Raw genomic sequence first — 9,279 nt, 5'->3', positions numbered from 1 at the left:
CCATGCTGCCCAGCTTTTTGGGCATCCTGCAGGCTGTTTCCCTTCTCCTGTTGATCACCCGATGGGGTCAGTCTGCAGTTCAAAGAACTTGCCCTCTTACTTTAAGGACCTTCCTGGTGGATGAAGTGCCTCTGTTGCTGAAGAAAAAGCCCATAGGCCACTAGAAGCAGCCGAGCTTTATAGCAGGCAGATTCTGGGGGTCGTAGCAGCAGTGTCTTCAAGCATATAGACATCTCCACAGTCTCTGCCAGCAAGAGGTGTGCACTCATTGCACGAACATAATGACAGACCTGGATGTCCATCCTTCAGCCTGCCCAGGCTTTCAGAGGTGAGGAGGTGTTTTGTACACACTGTGCTATGGCTCTGTCCTGTGCATGAGCACATTCAAGTGTCCTGCTCCACAGAAACATGGCAGAAAAGTCCCCGATCTGTGACACTGATCTGCTCTCCACTCAGGCAAGCTATTGCTGGCATCAGGCTGAGGTTAAGAGCACAGGTGTTCACTTTGGTGCCAACAACCGTTTCCTCCATCGAGTTCCCTTTGAGACAGGATGTTCCCTGTGCACTTGATTTGCAACTGTGTCTTGAGGGAGCCAGGATGCCAAGCAGCTGTCCAGGGGTGAAAAGTGTACAACCATGCCACAGCCTCTTTCCCTTCCTTGATTCTTGACTTCCCAGGATGCAGTTTTCAGCCCAGAGACTAGTCTCCCTCTTAGTGTGCTCAAACACAGGCCAGGAGCCCCTTCATCGCTGGCTGTCCTCCAAAACACCCATGCTCACAGACTCATCTGCAATTGCATGGCTTCCCTCAAACAGCTCAGCTGTGAACGTCTTAGTGGGCAATGACACGAAATAAAGTATGGTGGCCACCAGAGAGAGCAAAACATGCCAAAGGGCCCTTCTGCTGAGCTGCAGGCCTTCTGCCATAGGAAGCACTTTCTCCTTTGGCTTGCACAGTCCTGAAGCCAGGGCAGGGATTGGGATTTGGGGCAGCAGGGATGGAAGGAGTGGGCTGCTCTGCTGTGCCGCCACTGCTGTGCAGCAAAGTGCTAAACCACAGAGGGACCATAAGTGATGGGACAACATAAACCATATGCCTAGCACCTGTGGGTCTGGGGACATTGCTTCCCCCAGCCACCCTGGTGGGTGCGACGTAAGTAAATATGGGCAGCCTGTCACACAGGACCAGGACAAGTGCAATCTCTGTCCCCATGATGTTCCCTCATCCTCCCAGATTTTTAGCCTGAAACTGTTCAGGAGAGGAATTTAAAAAAAAAAAAAATGTTGCTATTTGAGGAATGCAGCAGGGGGGAGGAAATAATCACAACAGAGATAAGGAGAAGTCGGTCGACTTGACAACTGCACCAGACAAGCTTCTCTGCGGCTCCGGCTGGTTTAGGATGGGATGCTGCAGCCCACTTCCCCTTGCCCCAGGCTGCCGGTGCTGCGTTAACATCAGCTCTGCTGGTGGGGGCTGGGGAGGCAGCTCTGGGGCAGCTGCAGGGAAAGAAGAAATACACCAGCGGGGTCAGGGCGGTAGGGTGGCATCTATCCCCCTCCCCTCTGCCTGTGAGCCACACCAGCTCCTCTCCTCGGCAGCCGTCTGCCGGGCTTCCCTCTGGCTTTGTGGTCACAAGGCTGTTTTGCCAAGAGCACATGTGGGTTTCAGGCACCACCTCAGAGGGCTGTGCAGCTATCCTGCCCTGTCTTCCCAGCAGGATTTTTGGGGGCTTATCTGCTTTCCTCCTTGTCATGGGCTGTGTTACATTCAGCTGCCAAGATTCCCCCATCCTTGCCACTGCTCCCTTCAGGGACCAGCTCTGTTTAATGTCTATCTGGCCACGTGGCACTCCTCTGGCAGACTGCTGAAGGCCTTCTATAAATGTTCTGCTGGAAAACATCCGAGGTCCGGGGTCTAGTCCCCTCCTCCCAGTGACAGAGAAAAAGCTGCATTGCTCTTGGCTTAGAGTTCAGGAGATCAGTTTTGCCAAAACCAGATGTCTGTATCCACTTTTGCTGTCCCCAGGCTGGGGGTTTTGCACCTGACGCTTGTGGAGAGGCTGTTCTCTCACTGACAGGCAGTAAGGGATTTGGCAGAGCAGAGGCTGGTCTCCCAGGACTGTGCACATCTGTGGCTTGGCAAATAAATAGTGAGAGAAAATAGGTCCCTTGGCTGGACAGCCTGCAGAAGGGAAGATGGATGGACAGTGCTTGGGCAGGTGGATGCATGGCATTCGCCTGGCTGTTCCTGACACACTCAAGTGATGAGGCTCATGATGTGCACCCAGAAACGAAGGGGGATGCCCCAAGTGTTGAGATCTGGCAAAAGCCTGTGCAGACAAGATTAGGAATTAAAAATTTCATCCCTTCAAGATTAAATCGTCCACCCAGAGGAACAGCCTCAGATGTGCAGGTGTATCCCAGCTCACAGGAATGCTGAGCTCTGCTTGTCCAACCAGCACCATTTGAGCATCCTGCACACGCGGGTCATTTTAACTCACTGCTGTGCCAAACTTGCTCAGCACTTTCATCTCTGATAAAACAGTTGTGAGGGTTTAAAACAGAAAATGCAGTTGGCCACGGAAAAGGATATTCTTGCTGGCCCCTGCAGGTAACCAGTTCTGCTGCCTGAGCCCTGGTTTATGGTGTCTGTCATAACACAGAGCTGCAGAAGTTACCTGCAAAGTTGTCGATGCCGTCTCCCCAGAGACATACCCAGTGTCAGCGGGAAAAAGGAGCAAAGCAGAGACCTTTTTGATGGAGAGACTGAAGGCCAGAGGGGACTATCAGAGCATCCCTTTTGCTGTGCTGTACCTTTCAGCAGGGCTCAGAAATACTCTCTCCCTTTTGGATATGTGGCACAAGGTAATCTTCCTGCTGTGGCACTCCTTGCTCATTTCTGCAGCTTCTTCGAATATGCGTGTTTCCTTGTCCCTCTGAAAATACAAACAGCAACTGAGTGCTTTTCCTACCAGGAAACAGAAGCAAGATCTCTCTGATTCAAACACTGTTACGCACTTACAGCTGGACGTTGCATTATCCCTATTAACTGCAGCACAAAGAGTTCATGGTGTGACCCACAGATAGGCTTCAGTCTCTCTGCAACACTGCTTTCCAAGGCAGATCTCACATCTGGCATTATTGGCCGCTGGTTGCATTTCTGTCATTTATTTATTAAAGTTAATTTCACCAGACTGTAATGATTTATTCAGATCCAGAGCTTCCTGTAACAGAGCACCATTATTTGCTATGCCACCATGTTTCTGCCATCTGCAAATTTCATAAAGGTTTTGTAACAGCTACTTTTTGAAAGGTCACTGAACCACTTTTTAAGCTGTTTCTTTTGCATAAGGCAGGGATCTTACCAAAGGATCAGGTGATATTAAGTCAAAAATGCTTTGAGGAAATCTGATTATGTAACAGAAACACCATTCCCTTTATTGGATTGAAGCAATAATCTTGTGCTGGTGGGTTTTTTTGAAGGAAGAAAAATAGAGAAAAACAAGTTTGTTTAACAATGCTGTGCCTCATGACTGACTTCAATAGCAGTTTTCAGCCTCTTTGTTGATCCTGAGTGCCAAACTGACATTTGGATAAGTAGCCAACTGTTCCCTTGCCCTTCTTTTATCTTCACACGGGAAATACTGTGCCGGTTTTCTTTTTCTGCAAGGAACTGCAATGAAAATATTGACTGGTGTGGATGGAGAGTGCATGGGTATAGGAGCACCTGCAGGAACAAGTGGCAGGAGCAGCCGCAGGGTGGGCAGCCACGGACAGCACCTCCATTAGCTGATTACAGGGGTCCTACTGTTTTCCAGACGACCCCAAAACCAGGAGTGGTCTCAAATACACAACAGCCTAAAGGAGGCCATACCGAAGCCATTGAAAATAGTGTTTGGAAGAGAGGGATCAGGGTAGAAGACATAAAGCATCCTGATAAGGAGATAAAGTGCATCTTAATGGTTCCCGGAAGAGGAGCAGGATGGAGAGACAGGAGACCACAATCACCATCAGCTCCTAATGGGTAGAAAAAGGCAGGACTCAAAAGCAGCACACAGCTCCTGTGGTAACAACCCAGGAACCATCATAAAACCTTAGCTGCCAGTGCCCCTTTTACACTGCATTGCCATTAAGTGTTCCTGGACAGCATTTTGGTGCTTGCACCCTGGATAGACCACTTAGATGCTCCCATCTTGGACATCCTTGTGAGTAAGGGGAGGAGGGGGAGGAGGGGGGGTTGGCAGTGAGGAAACCAGCTTAGTTTCAAAGCTACTGCTGTCACCTGGAGCTCCACCAGGAAGGACATTGCTGCTGCTGGTAACAGCCCCAGTCCTTACACTAAAACAGCGGATGCTTGCTGCACCAGAACCCTGTCCTGTCGTACTTGTTGCCAGCTTGTCATAGTCCCTGGTGGGTAAACTGGATCACGGTACCAAGTGTCTCTTGTTATTAATGTGCAATGTAAGTGTGATAGCAGTAGAAGCCTTGAAAGTTTTGGAACAGGTCAAAAGCAGAGATTCCAGAACTATAAATAACTTCCTGGCGGTCGATTAGGTGTGCAGCCTCAAAAGCTGGGAAAAGCCTGTGTCAGGCGTACCAAAGAAAAGTGGCAACAGCTGAGCAATGAGAAACACATCTGAGCAACAGGGTCAGGCACCTGCTGTGGCGTGGGAAAGCAACACCCGCCGGCGCCATGCAGAGAAGGGGGCGGGGGGGGAGGAAGCCAAAGGCTAAGAGCTGTCTAGAAACTCAGACACCTTGAAGAAGTGCCAGGATGCTGAATATGGTGTGTTTCTGGGGGTTTCTGTCCACAGAATCACCACTGTAGGATGACTGTGGGGCTGTGAGTGCCCCTGCTCTGTGCAGCCCTGCTCTCCTGGGGACCGCATGCAGCCACAGAGTGGCTGAGGTTAGAAGGGACCTCTAGAGCTCATTTGGTCCAACCCTCTGCTCAAGCAGGGCCACCTAGAGCCAGTCACCCAGGACCATGTCCAGATGGTATTTGAACATCTCCCAGGATGGAGATTCTTGCCATCTGCCTGGTTACAAACCCTGACAAAACACTTTTGAGCTGCCAGTGTCACCCAGGCTGCTGCATGGTGCTATGAGTGTGTCTGAGCATGCATTTTGGTGCACATTTCTCCCATCTAGTGCTCCAGTCCTCAGTGAAGCTTTATTATGTATCAATTCAATCACAATTTTGGGCAGCATTATAATCTAGCACCTGTGGGACAGACTACTCCTTAGCAAAACACTTCAAAAGCAGGCCAGTGGAAGTGTTTTAGACATGCTGATTTTTGAAGTATCTAATTTTGCAGAGGGAAAACTCCCTGGCAGAGTGCCACGTCAGCGGAGTGCAGCCCTGCAGTATGCAGTTGCTACCACTGACTCTGATGTTCAGCTGCCCTTTACACGTTAAGGGTTTGTACCCTCACTGATTTCACACCACCTCTGCAATCAAACGGTTTCTTTTCCACCAGAAATTCTCATTTTGGCAAAATCACAGCTTTGAGGGCTGCTAGGTGGACCTCCGTGAGCAATCCCAATTTCCACTCATGTTCCCCATGTTATCTGAGCAATCCTCATTATATCAATGAGGCATGCTTGGACCTTGTTTCTATAGCATTCCGGGTGAGAACTACCACAGTGTTCATGCAGGTTAGAGGTAACCAAACCACAGTCAATTACTGCCCCAGCAACTGTGTTTTCTAAGGGAATGATGGCGTTTTAGAACAATTTAGGCAGGGAAGAATCTCTGGAAGGCTCTTGCTCGGTCCATTTGCTCAAAGCCAGGGTAAATCTGAACTCACATTAGGTCACTTGGGGCTTTGTCCAGGTGAGGTAGAAACTGTAGTCTTCCCCTTCCTATTGCTCCAGAGACACTCAACCCATCCCCGCAGCTTTGTGCTCCGTTGTAAGACTCCTGCTTAGATCAAACTTTGGAAAACCACCCAGACCTGGAAAATATATGGTGCAAACTTGTAGCAGCTGAGTGAAAAAGTGAGTTGTACAGACACATGCAGAAAGTAAGTGTTTTCCACCTGAAATGGGCAAAACTCAGACATTCTGAGAGCACGCTGCATCCGTGGACTTGTTTCACCTCCACACCCCATCTCACATTTGTCATTGATGTCCTCACACAGGCTTTCTCATTTCCTTGTCTCAAGCATGTCCCCAGGCATTGATGCTTAGTGAGTGGATGAGCTGGGCTGAGCTTAGCACTACCTCCTCTGCAAGAACACATCTGCCCTGGTCGTACTGCAGTCTGAAAGGCAAAGAAATTGGACCACCAACAGAAATACGATCTCTTTTCCCTTCAAAGCTGATTTTCTCCAGTGCTGGTCTCTTCTCTGGCACATCATGCTCTTCGCTGGGCCCACGTATCTCTGAGACTATTTCTGGAAATGGGGAGGACAATAGTTGTGTTGCAGAGATGTCTCCTTCCAGGCTGATGGAGCACATCCTGCCCCTGGAGTGATGCTCTGGCCCCAGACCTCCTTCATCAACACTGCTTTTCCATGTGAGGACTCATCAGTGAATTTCCCTTAGCGCAGCCACTAAATCCCATGGGAAAGAGATATGGTGATGACGACTTTTTTTTTTTTTAATTTTATTTCAAATGAGATTTTTTTCTGTTCCAGATTGTGGTTTGGAAAAAGAAAACTGGGGTATTTGATAGGTGGGGTGCTGCTGGAGGAATGACTTTTCAGCCTGTCTCTGTGTCACACATGAGCCTGCCAATGTTTCGTGTTTTTTGACCAAGCTGTTTCTCTCCTTTTCAGGAGTAAGCTGCAGGGTGTAAAAAAAACCCAGTCAGTGAGCTCTTATTGCAATGTCCTGCGTGCCAGCAGCCAGCACCTCCACAGACGCCTGGAAGAAATGCTCAGTGTCCCTTTGCCAGCTCCTCCGTTGGACCCAAGCATGGAAAGCTTCACAGCTCCTCCCTTTCCCTCTTGCAGCTGGGCAGCCGGTCACAGTGGTAAATACCATGCTGAGTTTTGGCTTTTGAAACACAGTGCAAAGAGGGTTTGGAAAGCACAGGCAACTGTTTGGCTCCATGCTTTTTCCCTGGCAGTGCCCTGCAGGCTTCTCCAGGCTTGCTGGCATCATCCATGGTCCTAGCTGCTGGACACCAAAGCAGCAGTGTCCTTTTGCCCAGCTCTCCTCCTGCTTCACTGGCTCTGGCTTGGTCCTCCCGAGGGGCTGGTTTGTTGCTACATTGGTCAGACAGCTGGGGAATCACTGACTGACCCTGGAAACCTCCCAGGTATGGAGACCCCCCCCCAGCTGCCAACCCAGTATGCTGTCCCTAGGCTGCACCACCCTTCTGGGGAAGAGGTTTCTCACGGTGTCCATCCTGAACAGCACGTGAAGAGCGGGAAGGTAGCCAAGAAGAGTCCACAGGTCCAGGCTTTGGACTTAACCCCAGTCCCTTGTCTTCCCCACTCAGCTCTTCACTGCAAGATCTAGTGCAGGCTTGAGAAGTCAGTCACCTCTGGCTCTGCAGAGATCTTGTCTCTGTGCCGAAACCAGGACACATCTGCGTTGCTGGTAGTTACACTGAGAGCAGTGGACGGAAAACAGGCCCCAGGAGTGGGGCTGCTGCCTTGGGTAGACAGAAGAAAGAGGTCTTGAACGGGTGCATCGTCCTCAAGTGCATAGACATCCTGCAAATGGGATGTGGGCAAATAAGGATGGATCCAATGTCAGCACCGCTGTGCTGAGACACAGAGCAAGAGCAAGGGGCGAGCACACCCACTTCAGGCTCCTTCCAAGGGGGTGAAAGGGGTCAGCAAGTTCCAGCTTAGTTCTTTTCTTCCTTCTAACAACAGCCTCTTTTCTTCTTTCTCTTTTCTCTTTTTTCTTTTTCTCTTTTTCTTTTTCTCTTTTCTTTTTCTCTTTTCTTTTTCTCTTTTCTTTTTCTCTTCTTCTCTTCTCTTCTCTTCTCTTCTCTTCTCTTCTCTTCTCTTCTCTTCTCTTCTCTTCCTCTTCTCTCTTCTCTCTTCTCTCTTCTCTTTTTTCCCATGGGCTGGAGAACAGGAAGGTGTAGCAGGGTATGGAATAAATGTCAGAGACCTCTGCTAACCCATCCTGGCCACTGGCAGGCAGGTGGAGCTGCAGGTGGGAATGGAAACTCTGCTAGAGCCAAGTATGGTCTCACAGCAAAAGAGGCAAAGGATCCTTTACAAATCGCATGCCTATCTGGTCCAGGGAAACCTTGGTAAGCAGCGGGGAGAAGGGTGAAATCCTACTGATGCTTCTTAGCTGCTTCTTTCAGCAAGGGATAAAATTTCCACACAGGGCTTCTTCCAGCCACTGTGCTGTGTGACTCCTGCCCATTCCTCACCCACCCAAGCAGACAAGGGGAGGAACAGCTCAATACTCTGGGGACAGAAGTAGGAGAAAGTGGAAGGTCCCTCTCAGACCATTTTTCTACCCATAGATACCAAACATAGCACCATGAGAAGAAAACAGCTGTGATCGCTGTGCAATGCCTTTCAGGGTCCAAAAGCCGATGAAAGGTGCCACAGGACCTCCTACCCTCCCCCAGCATGTCCCTGTCCAAGCCCTCTGCTGCAGCTCAGTCTGGTGGCCACTTCCATACAACGATGGTCCTGCACTGTCCCCAGTGCACCGGTAGCCAGCCCTTGGAGGGATGAAACAGGCAGAGGCCAAGTGCCCTCTTCCAGAGCTGTCAATATGGTCTTCAGAGCACGCCTCCAAGCAACTGTAGGGGCTTGGGGATGTCCTACCCACTGTGCCAGCCTGGGCCCTAGAGGCTGGTAGCTGGTCCCAACTGGGAACCAGCCCACCTCTCCCTGGAGACTGCTGGGGACCTCAAGCCAGCTGCCTAGCCTGAGCCACAGTCTTGCAGCCAGAAAGCTGTCTTCCATGGAAACTGTTTCCATGAGAAAGTGCCAAGGAACACAGGCAAATGTTTGCATCAGTTTCCCAGGAATGACTTCTCAATTTCCACACTCTAGCCAAACCCACAAGCATCCAAGGAGCAAGCAGCGGCCTATTTCCCCCAAGCAGCTGACAGCCTGGGTGAGGGCTTGTGTCCCCTGCCTAGCTGCAGGAGGGGTTTGCATGCCGTCCCCCAACCCACAAGTAAATGAACAACCCTATGGTTTTCTGGTGTCATCTAGAGCAGTGTCCTGGATCTGCTTCTCTAACACTGGTAAAAATGTTGCAGTGCAGAGAGAGAAATTCACTCAGGGGCACAGCCAGAGAGGGAGGAAAAGCTGGAGAAAGTGCATGTAAGGAGGCTAAGGCATG

This window comes from Grus americana, chromosome Z, assembly GCF_028858705.1.
Source record: "Grus americana isolate bGruAme1 chromosome Z, bGruAme1.mat, whole genome shotgun sequence".
NCBI lineage: Eukaryota > Metazoa > Chordata > Aves > Gruiformes > Gruidae > Grus > Grus americana.
Note: the sequence above shows the minus strand (reverse complement) of the source record.